The sequence below is a fragment of the Dendrobates tinctorius genome, unplaced genomic scaffold (assembly GCF_039654945.1).
Source record: "Dendrobates tinctorius isolate UK_male_01 unplaced genomic scaffold, ASM3965494v1 ptg000022l, whole genome shotgun sequence".
Taxonomy (NCBI): domain Eukaryota; kingdom Metazoa; phylum Chordata; class Amphibia; order Anura; family Dendrobatidae; genus Dendrobates; species Dendrobates tinctorius.
The window spans coordinates 47,794,583-47,810,836 of NW_027361690.1; the positions used below are offsets into that span (position 1 = coordinate 47,794,583).

Sequence of the window (16,254 nt, forward strand, 5' to 3'; positions counted from 1 at the left end):
GACAAAACTGCAGAAAGGTATTTAAGATCCCTTCTCACCTTCTCCGTGTTAAGAGACTGTGAGGGATTCTGTTGACACCTTCTTTTACTGATCTGACAAAGTCACTCAGTCCATGACAGTCCATTAATGAAGAGTGAAGTCAGATGTGTTAATTAGGGCCTGAATTAAAATGTCCCTTGTATCTATCTATCTATCTATCTATCTATCTATCTATCTATCTATCTAGCTATCTATCTATTTATCTATCATCTATTTATCTATCAATCTAATATCTATCTATCTATATATCCATTGTCTATCTATCTATCTATCTATCTATCTATCTATCTATCTGTCTATCCATTGTCTATCTATCTATCTATCTATCTATCTATCTATCTATCATCTATCTATCTATCTATCTATCTATTATCTATCTATCTATCTATCATCTATCTATCTATCTGTTATTTATCTATCATCTGTCTATTATCTATCTATGTAATATCTGTCTTTCTATCCTTCCATTTTTTGTTTATTATATTTAATGTAAAGTTTCTTTTTTATTACAACACTTACAGATGTTTATCCAAATAACACATCTATTACCAACTGACAATCATTTAGCTTTTTTGTCAAGGTTAAAATAAGAAGATATCTATATTTATGTATTTGGTTAAACAATTTTTTTTTTTCCTGATGAAGGAGTTTTTTAAACTCTAAAACGTGTAGATTAATAAAATTGCTCTTTGATCAACACCATCATCACCATTGGATATCTTCTTGACCAGCGGAGCAGCAGATTTATCCATATATCCATTTTTACTATTGCATTTGGCTAAACAATTTCATGCTTTTTTTAGGCATTTTTATGTTTGTTTGTTGGCCTTTTGCTTTGTCAAGTTTCTAGTAAAGCGCACAGTAAAAAATGAATCAACTATGTACATAGGGTTTTGGTTTGTGATTTTTGAGGGTTTTTATCAATTTAATGGTTTGGATGTTTTTTTTTCCTTCACATAGAACTTGAAAAATATTTAGACATGTAACAAAATAAAAAATGCCACCAGAAAAGGCTTTTAAAAATCCTTAAAATGAAGGATGTTGATTTTTCCAAGTATTAAAACAGACAGAGAAAATTTGGGTTGGAAGTGGTGTAAAATTTGAGTTTTACAAGTGTTTCACCAATTTGTTGGTGCGCATGTATTAATTAATGGTCTAATCATTTATATTTACTCTTTTAGGTCATTATTATCAGGACCTTCATTAGTAACATTAATCTGATTCTACTTCATTTTGAAGAAGTGCAGGTATGTAAAAAATCATATAACTATTATATGTAAGATTATTTTGTTTGAAAGGCCTTAATCACACTTCTATGTCCGCATCTTTTAGAGCATTGATGCAACATGGATGACATCAATGTGTGGTCTGTTAGAAACGTGGCCCTATTTTTGGAATGGGTGACTTTTGATCCACAAATCAGAACAAAGTAGGACATGCCTCCGATTATTTGCTTTTGGAAGCATATATAAATAACATGGACTATAGTATGTCCGCGTGCTGTCCGTTGTAGAAACAGATTTGACATAAAAACAGATGTGTGAATTAGGCCTTACCACTACTCATACGAGATTCTGCATTTTTTTAATTTACACAATCATGTTCTCTGACATGTTAGGCCTCTTTCACACTTCAGTCTTTTGTGTCAGTTAAAATCCGCCAAAAAGGTGGAAAAGCGGATCCGTTCCTAACTGATGTGAACGGATGCTACAGGATCAGTTTTTTGACGGATCCGCAGAATGAAGAATTTTAAAGGAACCGCTGGCCAGGAGAGAGAGAGAGAGAGAAAATTTTTTTCGTCCGCCAGAAAGGATTTCAGGGTTAATTTTCCCCCTGACTTCCTTTCTCTGGGCATGCACACTGGAGAATGCGGATCCAACAACAAAAAAAGCGTTGCAGGGTCCGTCCAGGCATGCCGGCGGACGTAAAAAATTTGGCGGATCCGCAAAAAAACGGATCCAACGGGTGGGCCATCTGTCAAGATCCGCCAGTAATGCAACTCAATGGGGAAAAAAATGGATCCGCAAAAAAAAATGGTGGATCCGTGTTTTTCAAAACCTGGCAGATTTTGACTGATGGTCAAAAACGGAAGTGTGAAAGAGGCCTTCTGGGAAGGGTAGCATCCATATAACAAGGAATTAGGCCTAAGAGCTGTACTAATTGCCTTTTCAGGATCCATATATTTTCTTTTTTTAAGTAGAGGCATCATTTAAAGCTTTGGGGCCCTAAAGCAAAATCTTTAATGTTTCCTCCGTCTGCCATGTGCCATTGATGATACTGGTGTCTTCTAATGTGGCCGAGAAACCCTTGGGTCCCCCTTTAAACATCGGGGCTTGTGAGTACGTGCTGCCTCTGCAGTCAAAAATCTACATGTCTGATTTTGAACACAGCGAAAGGGATTTCATTTTTAATTTGCCGGGTCGATTCGTATATTTGCTGTGCTAAATTGTTTCAATGCGGTATTTAAGTGAAACACGAAATGGTCATATTATTTGCAAAGGGATCATTCCCACTTGCCCAGCTTATCAGGGGTGCACTGACTCACCAGGTTTGATGAGATCAATTTTATCATCAATTGTGATCCATTGAGTCACACCAGACTCAAAAAACTATCTGACTCAACTGATATATATGTACCCAGCCTAAGCATCATCATGAGTAGTGATGAGTGAGTATACTCGTTGCTCGGGTTTTTCCGAGCATACTCGGGTGACCTCTGAATATTTTGGTGTGCTCGGAGATTTAGTTTCTGTCGACGCAGCTGCGTGATTTGCGGCTGCTAGACAGCCTGAATACATGTGGGGATTGCCTGTTTGTTAGGGAATCTCCACATGTATTCAGGCTGGCTAGCAGCCACAAATCATGCAACTGATGCGACGAAAACTAAATCTCCGAGTACGCCAAAATACTTGGAGGGCACCCGAGCATGCTCGGGAAAACCCAAGCAACGAGTATACTCACTCATCACTAATCATGAGTGAAGATACCACACTAGTCTATTGGCACCACAAATCACACATTTGTGCAAAGATGGTTGGTAAGAAGAATTCCCAAATATTTTATAATTGATCCATTTGTAGGATTGTTTCCCCATTTCCTGACAATTGTGTTTCTAGTTTGCCAAGTGAAGTTAATAAACTGATATAGAAAGGTTGATAAAATTGCTCTTGACTTGTCATTTCAAGGCAGAAGGCAATAGGAAGTTTCACAAATGTTATTCTTACACGTGATAGAAAGTATCTATAATTGACTTTTTTATTTTGGAGTTGGAGAAACACAATAATGCAAAGTTGAATTAGAACCATGTTCACATACATCTATGCAATATGGGCTTCAATCATATCAGAGAATAATGTTTTAGATACATAGATCACTTATGAAACCTAAAGTAAATGTGTATGGTGGAAATGATATATACTTCTGGCTTTATGGATGACTGTGAGAGTGCATATTGCTGCTTATATAAAGATTTAAGCAGTCTTGCTTTCCAGTTGATGTGTGATTAACCTGAAATAACCACTTTTATCAGTCATGAGGGGGTCACATCTTGCCAGCATCATTTGAATGGAATAGAAAAATCTAATTCCCTCATGTTTCTTACATTAAGATCCACAGACATCCACTGGGATTTTCTTTTTCAAGTCATTTCTTTCAAATAATTTTTGAGCATATATAATTTGGATCTCTGGGCTTTGTTTCCCCATAACCCTTTTTATTTTCCCATTTAACTGTTGAAATTGTTAGAATAACCGTTAAATTCACGTTTGTTTTGCCCCATTCAGTCTATAAAAAATGTAATGCTATGCAAATCCCAAGACAGATGTATTATCTTTCCGCTGTACGAATTCATGTTATATCAAAATGGAACCTGAATGCATCATAAACAACATTTTCTCTTTAACCTTTGCAGGCTCCACAAGGACACAGAAAAAAAAATTAAAATTTCACCGCACGCAGCCAATGAAGAAGCTGGCCTAAAATTCAAAATGGCTTCCAGTATGTAGGTAAGACTCGTTGTGGTTTCAATCTTCTCTTTACGATTCAGTGATAGCACAAAGGAAGTAAAGGTCGAATTCTTAGACTTTTCCAAAGGTTCAGCTTTGTGTTGATATTTTTTCGTTGGTGTGCTTTATTTTTGGAATTGAATGGCGCCAACATAACTCGCTAAAGCTTTATTTAGGTTGTCTGTGGAAATTAATGTGTAAAATAAAATAAATGAAAATAAATTTATTAATTTACTCATGTACACAACCAATGCGCCCACAGAAATAAATATATAAATTTTGCTTTTGTAATAATTTTATTTAAAAAATGCTGAAATACTTTCGGGTAATATTAAAAATCTTGTTATTACATTTTATCCTAATTAATATATATTTTTAATGCAAAAATAGTCGTGAGCCATTTGATTGAAGTAGAGCATGTGCCAATTTTTTTTTTTTTTACCGAGCCACCAAGGGAAATAGCTTTGTGTTGTAATGGGAAGGCCATCCGTTCTAAATTAAATTCACAGCTATATAGTCGGTGCATTATGCCATACACTACCCACAATGGAACAAACCCTTTTTCCCACACGGCTTGCCGAGCATGATAGTGATTTATAAGGAGCTTCGTCGTCTGGCTAATGAGAAGCAGCAATTGGCCAAGTCTTCAGAAGCTGGCAAATGAATATGCATGGCACAAATCTGCATGTGTTTAGACTCATCTTAATAACAATTGCATCAATTTGCATGTGGGGCGTTCCCACAATCAGTCCACGCTCGGTCGTGGCAGTAATCAGAATTTCTTTGTTATATTTTTTGACTGCTTTATATCTGTGTTTGAGGTTTTAACCTCTACCTTGCCATATCATATTGAAATATATTGCAGACCCCTCCGCCAGTAAATGTAGAATTGCCTGAATATTCAATTTTTATCATTCCTGTAAGATAAAGAGCCAAGCCATAAGCTGATACACTTACCCAAATATCTATTGTGTTTCTCCTTTCATATTTTTTAAAATATATTGCTGAGATATTCACTTAGCTATAAACCCCCTATCCCTATAAAATATTTTTCACCTCTATGCGAAAACTATGGTTTAGTAATTTATAATATTTTTCAGGTGGTGCAAATTGGCCTTTATTATCAACCCGGTTAATATATGTCCACAGCATTTTGACAAATGTCCTTCATTTATTTCCGAGCATCTGACAATTGTGATATAAATGACATGCATAAAGATGAGCCATCTTCCTGCTGTTAGTTTGGGGAGGATTTTCTAAATTTCATTAATCATTTTTCTGACTAGTAACAAAAAACATTCAGCCCGATATATATACATACTGCAGCTTGGTAAAGATAATGCAGTACATTGGATTTCTTCTAAAATTATCTCTCATCAGATGCATTTAGTGAATCATATCCAGTATGTATGTAGAATATCCTCATCACAAACTCCTTCTTCTGCCATTTACCATTATTGGCCATCAGTTATTTATGTATCCAAGCACAGAACATGTAAGATGATTGACTATTTACATGCAAACGGATCTAAAAATATATATATATATATATTGTTTCTATTTCTCCTGCACAGTGAGATAATCAACATCTGCTGCCGTCTGTGGAGTATTACCAACATCTCCGACTGCCAAGCATAGGAGTTATGACAATCAAAGCCTCTTCATTTGAATATGCATCTAAAAAGCTTCTATCTTCCAAGGAGTCTCCATTTCTAAGACAAAAGGTCAAGAGGAAAGCAAATTTTTTCACATGGACAGCAGCATCATCTTGCTTATGATTTCCCTCCACATATTTACCGATGGAGGCCATTTTGATAGAATTGAGGAAGAGTATAAGATGGCCGCGTTGGTGCAAGGTATGTCATCTGTCCTCTGCCCTCCTCCCTTCCCTGCCCGTTGATCATTTTCTCATCGTGCTAATTAGCAGCGAAAGCGGGACAATAAATGAAGCTGGCATGACCCACTTTCGTCTGCCACCATCCTCCTCAAGCGGAAAATCTTCCCTTGATATTAATTGAATTAACATACTTTCTAATTTGCCGTTCTTATGTGTGCAAGCGGCCTTCTTAGAATGGCCGTTGCTGTAAAATACAATCTTGATGTGTTTCGCTGGCTTAGTAATGCCATTATACATGTATTCATTAAAATATTTTAATTTTTTTTATTATTTGTATTATTTTGTGAGAAATGTGACCTACATCTTTTATTGCAACAGCCTTATATCTGAAAGTAATATAATGTATGAATATATATCTATATATATACAGTATATTTGTCCTATATATACATATATATGTGTGTGTATAATATATGCAGTAATTATGTAATGAAAAAATCAAAATAATATTTTATTAATACGTGTGTATATATATATGTATACTCTATATATATATATATATTTAAACCATACGTATTGTTATGGCTAGTACATATCTGTAATTAATTTCACAGCCCCCTATGGCACACAATGATACAGATATTGTTTACGCAGCCAAAAAACTGGCCTTTCCGCTCTTGTTGTCTTAATGTCTGGCTTGAGGTTTATAGAATTAATAGAAAGGATCATTTTAATTATTTTCTCATCTTTAATGGTGATATTTTTTTCAAAATTATAAGTGTTCTGCCTCACAAATGAAAGAAATATTGAATAGTCTCCACACAGAGTGGGAGAGATTCAGGAACAGCGTCTAAAAGAAAATCTGTCTTTGTTGCCCATAGCAACCAATCACAGTGAAGCTTTCATTTTTTATAGTGCTTTTGAAAAATGAAAGCTACACTCTGATTGTTCCCATAACTCCCCCACCCCCAGTAGTATTTTGTTTATTGGCATTGTTTTACAGCTATTTTGGGGACTATTGCTATTTTTTTTTCAAAACACAGCATGCACTAAGTATAGTATCATTTTTGGCTATAGGTTTCTCTTCGAATTTCAGAAGCGGAGGAAAAGTCATGTACATGTGAAAAGCTAAAATTCCACTAAAATGTTGGCCTTTTTTAATTGTTTTAAAAATGCAGTAAAAAAGTGTGTATGAAGGAGGCCAAAAGGTTATGGAAGGTCCATGATTTGAACATCAGTCTGTCTCCAGATTATAACACACAGGTGTATCTGGAAAATGTGGTTGAACATGAACTAAAATGTAAAGTCTAGAACTACAATCCAAAGTTATTAACCAAACAGACTTTTTAAATCCTTAAAGGAACTGTCTGTTTTCAGGAAATCTTGGTCCCCGGGTGCAGGTTGCTATAAAAAAACAAACTGGACTTTACTCACCATCCCCTGGTCTCCCCAGAGTCTCCTGGTATCTGGCATTGGCTGAGAGGCGCTGGTATAATGTAGCGGCAGCCAATCAGTGCGCTCAATGGCTGTGAGCGAGGTTTTCCATCTACAATGGTAGAGTCGCTGAGTTCACTGATTGTCTGCTGTACTATGAGATGATATCAGTGCAGCCAATGCCAAAAACTGTGAGCAGAGAATCAAGATTTCCGGAAAGGGACAGCCTGTTCAATGGCCTATGATGTACATTTTTGACAAAGATCGATAAGGAATGAATAAAGCCAATTCAGGAGCTGAGTAAACTTCATACCAGGCAGATGCGGGCTGTGTTACTGCCTGTAACTGCAGGGACCAGAGTTTGCTCAGATCACTACAGTTTAGCCATTGGAATGCCCCTGTAAAAAGCCTGCTGAAGGCCCCCCATAACTGCTATTTTGGTCCTCCTGTCAATCTCCCTAGGAAAACAGTAAATTCTCAATATTCTGCTATACTGTGGCATTGCAGTTTTTAGCATAACAGATTAATTAAAGTTACAGGTCACAAATGGCATCACGGGTCAGAAATTTTGTGACAAAATACTTGTTTTCAAATTTCAGGATTTTTTATCACCACTAAAATAACACAAAACTGGACAGGTTTGGTATCACCATAATATTACTGACCTGGGGAGTAATGTTGCAGCTCTTTTTTTTATCTCAAAAGGAACACCATAAAAATAATACCCAAAACAGTGTCGTAAATTGCAATTTTTTTTGCTATTTTTTGCAATTTTGTCGCACTTGGAATTTTTTACTGTGTCAGTGGAAAAATAAAAAGTTATGGCTCTTTGAACAAAAGTAGGAAAAAATGAAAGCGCAAAAATGAAGCATTTTCAGGTGGTTAAGGTCCATTATATATTTAGCACCATTTTACATTATAGCTTTGGGACATGTTACGCTACATTTTCGCTCTCTTGATAGCTGCCATATGGAAAGCAGCATAAAGGCGTTGTCTGGGGAAAAGCAATTGTGGGTCCGACTGATCGGCAGAAGTAACTTTTATACCTGTATGGGTTCGTGTACGTTATTCAATGAGGCCATGCAGATAACCAGTTTTTTTTACTGACAGAATTTGTCTGGGATGAGGCTCACCCATTCAAGTCTATGGGAGTGAGAAAAAAATCAGATGCCACACTGTCACGGCCGCCGCTGATACTCACCTGCCGTGTCCTGTGCGCACCTCCCGGCGCGCACCCGCTCCTCGGCGCGTCCCCGCTGCTGACCTCCGGCCTCCCCGACGTCGCTCCCACGCTCCTCTGGCCGGAGCTCTGACGGCGTCATGTGACGCGGTGGCTCCGCCCCCAACATGGCAGCGCCGCGTCATGTGACGCGGTGGCTCCGCCCCCAACATGGCGGCGCCCATCAGCTATTTCTGTCAGGCGTCTCCCCAGGTAAGACGCCTGTGAATCGTTCTCGGACTGCTGTCCTTTTGGCCAGCGCCCTGCACGCTCTCAGGTCCTGCTACACTTCTCCTCCTACCCCCGCTCTGTTAGGTTTCCTTGACTGTTCTCTCTCGGTTCGCTCCTCTGGCGGTTCCGTTTCCCTGTCTCCTTCCCGGTGTGCTAGCGCCCTGTGGACTCCTTGTCCGTGCCCTCTCTCACCCGCTCTCTCTCTCTTGCAGCCTCCAGCCACTACCTGCTTCGAACCCTCCAAGTGTCTGCGTCCTTCTGTCTCCTACCACTGACCTCCCGTGCCGCTGCTCCGCTGACTCTCCACCCTAGTTCCTCTGGTGCTCACCCAGTCGCCCCTTTGGCTCCGGCTGTCACGGTTCCATCCCTTGTGGGCCTGCCCCTAACACTCCCTGTATAGGGGGTGGCTCTACCTGGTCTAGCTCGCCTGCAGGGGCTCTGGGGCCGTGACCCAGAGGGTCCACTCCGTGTTACTCTCCTTGTTTTCTGCCACCCGTAACACTCCGTAACACACAGTATGATTTTTACAGATACATTGCTATTCTGTAACATAGGAAGCTGTAAATGATTAATAGCTGCTGCTGTAAAAAAAATGATTGCATACAGACTGCACAGAGATGACGTGAGAAAAAAATTGTCGCCCTTTTCTGGACGAAAATCGTACCGATTTTTTTATATTGTGTGAGCCCAGCCTTAGAATAAAGTTGCAGTGCACAAACTCTACTGTTGCTCCATTCATTCTCTATGGTCCTGCTGAGTGCTGTTTGTGGCTTTTGGCAGCATCATAAAGAATTACTTTAGTGGCAGTTAGGCGGCCGACTAGCCACTCCATTTTGTAACAGGGATAAAAGTGTCTCATCAGGTCTAGGAAAGATGTATATCTTTGTACCGTGTTAGCCAGTAGATAGAAAAATATTCGGAATTGAGAGTCCTCAGTGGTTGATACCTTTTAATGGCTAACTGAAAAGATGGTAACACATTGTAAGCTTTCGAGACTACTCAGGTCTCTTCATCAGGCATTGACTAATACAAAATCTGAAGAATCACATATTTATACACAACACAGTACAGTAAAAAATGCAATAGATAAGACAAGGTACGCAAAGCAGTTCATAGATAAGGAGTCTGGATGTTTTATTGTCCTCTGATTGGGGTCTCCTAATGTGTTGTGATGCCCCCACAAGGTCTTAGGAGCAAATTCCTTAATTGATGTAAAAAGATATAAATCCATGCGATACATTCATTCCAGCATTGAAAGTGTCAAAGGTCATCATGAGCTTGAACTCCCAGACTCTTCTCTCTCTCTGGGATGTGAAGTTACTTTTCAATACCAGTAACTTCATATCCATGGTGTTATGATCAGGCATACAAAAATGATTTGCCACAGGTAGATCCTTTCTTTGTTTTGCCACATCTACCTGTGGCAAAACATTTTTGTATGCCTGATCATAACACCATGGATATGAAGTTACTGGTATTGAAAAGCAACTTTGCGTCACTTGTCTTATCTATTGCACTTTTTCTGTGCTGTGTTGTGTATAGTAGTCTTGAAAGCTTGCAGTGTGTTACCATCTTTTCAGTTAGCCATTAAAAGGTATCATCAGGTCTAAAAATTATGCCAGTTGGGTCCCAGTGGTTGGACACCCATCAATCAGCGAGTTATTACCTTGCCTTTGAATAGGTTATAACTTGTTTTCACTGGAAAACCCCTTTAATCATTTCTAAATGAAAACTGGGTGATGATCTTGATTTTGGCTAATCGTTGTACATAGTTGAGATTCACTATCCATTGTGTGCACATTGATCCACAAGGAAGAATGCATAGCACATATGGAAAGAGTGAGGAACAAAATACTGGATGTTCCAGTGCGCCAAAAGCAGTTTAGATTCCTTCTAGTGAACTTCACTAACCAGAACATATATCGTATACATTTTATAATGGACATTTAGGGAAAACAGTAGTCTACATGTCTGACTGTGAATTTTCTTTAGGCAGGTGAACAGAAATCCATGGAGAGAACTACCTAATAGCCATAATATGGCATATCCAGATATAAAGTGAATATCTTCTGCTTTTGGAGGTGACAACACAAGGTATGTACCTCCTTTATGTTTATTGCTTTTTTTTAAATAAATAATACAGCAAATACTATGTAGCTTGTGTTCACTCGTGGTATCAAGACAGATAGAAATCATAAAAGTTACCATCCAACTCAACTGGATGCACGTAATGGAATTAGTTACACATCTGTAGGGAATCTGTTTTTCCAACCTTAATAGAATCTGCAGACAAGAATAGTATGGATTATGTAGCAGGAATGTAACTACAAAACTTGATAATTTCTGTACTTACAGTGGGCATGGCAAGTACTCAGACCACTTTAAATTTTTTACTTTTTGTTTCATTAAAACCATTTGGTAAATTCAAAAATTTTCTTTTTTTCTCATTAATGTACACTCTGCACCCCATCTTGACTGAAAAAAAACAGAAATGCAGAATTTTTGCAAATTTATTAAAAAAGAAAAACTGAAATATCACATGGTCATAAGTATTCAGACATTTTGCTCAGTATTGAGTATAAACACCCTTTTGAGCTAGTACGGCCATGAGTCTTCTTGGGAATGATGCAACAAGTTTTTCACCTCTGGATTTGGGGATCCTGTGCCATTCTTCCTTGCAGATCCTCTCTAGTTCTGTCAGGTTGGATGGAGAACGTTGGTGGACAGCCATTTTCATCAGGTCTCTGCAGAAATGCTCAATTGGATTTAGGTCAGGGCTCTGGCTGGGCCAGTCAAGAATGGTCACAGAGTTGTTCTGAAGCCACTCCTTTGTTATTTTAGCTGTGTGCTTAGGGTCATTGCCTTGTTGGAAGGTGAACCTTCGGCCAAGTCTGAGGTCCAGAGCACTCTGGAAGAGGTTTTCATCCAAGATATCTCTGTACTTGGCCGCATTCATGTTTCCTTCAATTGCAACCAGTCATCCTATCCCTGCAGCTGAAAAACACCCCATAGCATGATGCTGCCACTACCATGTTTCACTGTTGGGATTGTATTGGGCAGGTAATGAGCAGTGCCTGGTTTTCTCCACACATACCGCTTAGAATTATCACCAAAAAGTTCTATCTTTGTCTTATCAGACCAGAGAATATTATTTTTCATAGTCTGTGAGTCCTTCATGTGTTTTTTAGCAAACTCTATGCAGGCTTTCATATGTCTGGCATTGAGGAGAGGCTTCTGTCGGGCCACTCTGCCGTAAAGGCCCGACTGGTGGAGGGCTGCAGTGATAGTTGACTTTGTGGAACTTTCTCCCATCTCCCTACTGCATCTGTGGAGCTCAGCCACAGTGATCTTGGCGTTCTTCTTTACCTCTCTCACCAAGGCTTTTTTCCCATGATTGCTCAGTTTGGCTGGATGGCCAGGTCTAGGAAGACTTCTGGTGGTCCTAAACTTCTTCCATTTAAGGATTATGGAGGCCACTGTGCTCTTGGGAACCTTTAGTACTGCAGAGATTCTTTTGTAATCATGACCAGATCTGTGCCTTGCCACAATTTTGTCTCTAAGCTCCTTGGCCAGTTCCTTTGACCTCATGATTCTTAGTTGGTCTGACATGTACTGTGAGCTGTGAGATCTTATATAGACAGATATGTGCCTTTATAAATCAAGTCCAATCAGTTTAATTAAACTCAGAAGGACTCCAATGAAGGAGTAGAACCATCTCAAGGAGTATCACAAGGAAATGGACAGCATGTTACTTAAATATGAGTGTCTGAGCAAAGGGTCTAAATACTTATGACCATGTGATATTTTAGTTTTTCTTTTTTAATAACTTTGCAAAAATTCCTACATTTCTGTTTTTTTCAGTCAAGATAGGGTGCAGAGTGTACATTAATGGAGGAAAAAAATTAACTTTTTTGAATTTACCAAATGGCTGCAATGAAACAAAGAGTGAAAAATTTAAATGGGTCTGAATACTTTCCGTACCCACTGTACATGTATTGATGGGATCACATGAAGTCTTACCTGCTTACCCAGGTCCTACCTATGTATGATATGCAGGTTTTCCTTTGGACCCCCTGTATAAAGCAGCAAGGACATGATAAAATATGCAAACAAAACCTTGTAGCTTTAGGACAGTTTCACTCGTCCGTGAAACAAGGTCCATACTCGGAGCGGAGTAGCCAGGCCAACTGCTTCATCTGAGCTAACTCCCACAAATGTGCTATGGAACAATTACAGCAGGTCACGAAACTTGGCGCTCGGGTTTTCCAATTTGGACACACATTGTGTTTCATAGGCATGCAAAACCACTAAATATATTAGTTGGGCAGTACAGATTTACTGAGAGTAGTAGTGGAAATCCCCCCAAATGTAGAAAAAAAATAATATCAGAACTCCATGTGGGCATGCGAAACCGGCACTACGAGAAGAAAAAGCAAATACTGAGCAAACTGTAAGTTTTGTGAAATCTATATACTGGGATGAATTAGGGAAGACATTGTGAAGCAAACTCAGATAGGTTTAACTTGCAAAGCCTGGTAATGCTATTTGCACATACTAGATCTGATTAATAGGTAACTTGTGAATTAAAGAGATTATGTCCTAAAACATTATAGAGTCACAGTAAAGCCCCCGTTACACACTGCGATATCGCTAGCAATATTGCTGTAAAGTCACCGATTTTGTGACGTAGCAGCGATATTGCTAGCGATATCACTGCATGTGATACTTACCTCCGACCGGCTCCCCTGCTGCTCATTGTTGGTCACGCGAGAACTCCCTGGTCCATTCATCGTCGGCCACTTCCTGCTGCGCTTCCTGTGGCGCCGATGAGCGAGACGTGGAGGCGGACGGGAGGACGTCAGGATCGCCGCGTCTGACAGGTAAGTAGCGACCGCCGACCGCTGCTATGTTGCTGGTGAGATCTGCCCGTGTGGCAGCTCACTAGCGACCACTTAGCGATGCACCAGCGATCCATATCGTTGTCGGGATCACTGGTGCATCGCTAAGTGTAACGGTACCCTAAGGCATTTACAAAGAGCAGCTGCCCTATAATACCACATTTTTAGCAGTTGCCAATACCTGGCTGGTTACTGCTTCCTGCAGCAATGGCAGGTAGTTGGGTTATTTTTAAGCCAATCCTACGGCCCAGCCATCAGCTATTGCAATCATCTTTAAAGCGTTTTCTAATAATCATAAGTACATGAGTTACATGAGTAAAATTACAGAGGACCTGGTTCATCATTGCATTTTTGAAGTTTTTTCGGCATGAATAGCTCTCAGTAAAGGCCCAGTCACACTAAGCGAGATTGTTAGCGATCTCGCTTAAGTGTCACTGATTTTGTGATGCAGCAACGATATTGCTAGCGATATCGCTATATGTGACACTTACCCCGACCGGCTCCCCCGCTGTCTATCGCTGATTGCACAAGAACGTCCTGGGCCGTTTCTTGTCGGCCGCTTCCTGCTGGGCTTCCTGCTGCGCCGACGAGCGACGCGTGGACGCGGGTGAGAGGACGTCTTCATTGCCGCGTCTGACAGGTAAATAACGACTGCCAACCGCTGCTGCATCGCTGGTGAGATCTGCCTGTTTGGCAGCTCACTTGCGACCATTTAGCGATGCACCAGTGATCCTGACCGGGTCGTATCGTGGTCGGGATCGCTGGTGCATCGCTAAATGTGACGGGACCCTTAGTGAGTGACTTGTTGATTTTTGACAAATTCATCCTTTTTAAAGTTGTCTTTTTTTGTTAATTTTCAAATTTTTAAGTCAATATGGCTTTTCCAGATGTTTTAAACTGATTCATCAAGTGCGACTTTTTAAAAAGTCACTTTTATTTTTGGAGCAAATGTTCTCTAGTTTCCACCTGGAGTGATTTCATTGTATGACAGAAAGACAAAAGTAAGGATCATTTTGAAGAATTTTTCACACAAAAAAACACAGACCACAAGATGAAAAAGAAAAATGACTTAAAAATAAGGCAAATGATGAAATGAGGCCAAAGTGTTTGGTAGAACAAGCAACTTTGCAAATGACCTCTTAATAAAATCTTCTCCACCCGTAAGAATGGAGAGATTTTTAAGCGTATTCTTCACCAGTTGTGAACTAGATTACTGTACACCCCTGCAGACTATCAGAGGAGGGTCAGTTTCCTAGGCACGGAGGACAGTGCGTGCAAGCTCTTTGCTATAGACTTGTAAGAGCTGCTCTAATACTGGTCAAATAACTTGTTCCAGCCAGATTCAATGTCCTGGTAATCTTCATATGCTGAAGAGACAAAGCGTGGGATAGCTCACAGTTTGGGCCACAGGCCCAGCCATGCTGCTGGTCTACTGGTCCAGACTGTCAATCACAATGAGTGCATTGCTACCCCTTTACCCCTAAGATAGGAGGCAGGGGAGCAGTGTGCTCCTCTACAGTAACCTGTTATTGCAAAATGGTTGTCTTCTCATTAAGTTATACAATGAACCCCAAATGATAAACTAGCTAAACTAAGAGCAAGTGTTACATATGTCATTCAACAGGATTTAACAAGTTGCACTGGGTGTAATAATTTCCCTACATGGTAATGATATACTAACTTTGATTGCTTTCCCATGGTCAGTATAATATTATACTTTGCCTAAAGAAATATGACAATGACCATATATTGACCATATATTTACAAAATTGCATTAAAAGAAATGTTCTATACAGTATATTTTAAAAAGAGATGCATATAGAAGGTTTATTCACAATGTAGATTACATAGAATTCCCTTACTTTTGTACCAGAAGGCAGAATGTTTGCGTGTGGAATATGTCAGCATTTCTGTATACAGGCAGACGGATTGGAGATTTCAGCAAATAAACCCTGAATAGAGTCTGCTTTGCTGACAGAGATGCCTAGACCCCATTCAGATGCTATCTGATTTTGTGGCACACATATTGTTTAAGCTTTTCTGCAAAGTAGATTTGTGATTGAGCCGCTGCCATAATGATTAGACTGGATTCATTTTGTATCTGCACTCCATAGAATAACCCCCACCCAGATTCTTCATTCATGCTTCTCTTGGTTATCAGACAGACCATCCTCCTTTTATTCTAGGTCTCTCACTCTGCTTCTTGCTCTTTAAAAATAAAACCTATAGTGAGATGTATTTTACCCCAAACTATTCATAGGTGCTGTGTGAGTGACACCAGTTAGGGTCTTCTCTTCTGTGATCTTAAACTTAACTGGGTTATAATTTGGTAAAGATAAATAAATATCAAATATAGAAAACGCACTAATTTATTAACTCGCGTTTTTGGACACAGTTCAAAAATCACAAATGTATGATCTATCTGTCTATCTATCTATTATCTATCTATCCATTAGCTATCTGTCTATCTATCTATCTATCTATCTATCTATCTATCTATCTATCTATCTATCTATTATCTATCTGTCTATCTATATACAGCTCTGGCAAAAATTAAGAGACCACTGCAAAATTTTCAATTTGTCTGATTTT

At 39.3% G+C, this 16,254-nt stretch overlaps 1 long non-coding RNA gene across 1 annotated transcript in view; it reads left to right on the forward strand.

The window, feature by feature from the left end:
- The window catches only part of LOC141084182 (uncharacterized), a 64,167-nt gene that overhangs the window by 4,189 nt on the left and 43,724 nt on the right, over window positions 1-16,254 (forward strand). The window contains exons 2-5 of the long non-coding RNA XR_012230943.1: window positions 1,221-1,286; window positions 3,950-4,043; window positions 5,618-5,899; window positions 10,757-10,858. This is a non-coding gene — a long non-coding RNA (uncharacterized lncRNA). The remainder of the gene's footprint in view (window positions 1-1,220; window positions 1,287-3,949; window positions 4,044-5,617; window positions 5,900-10,756; window positions 10,859-16,254) is intronic.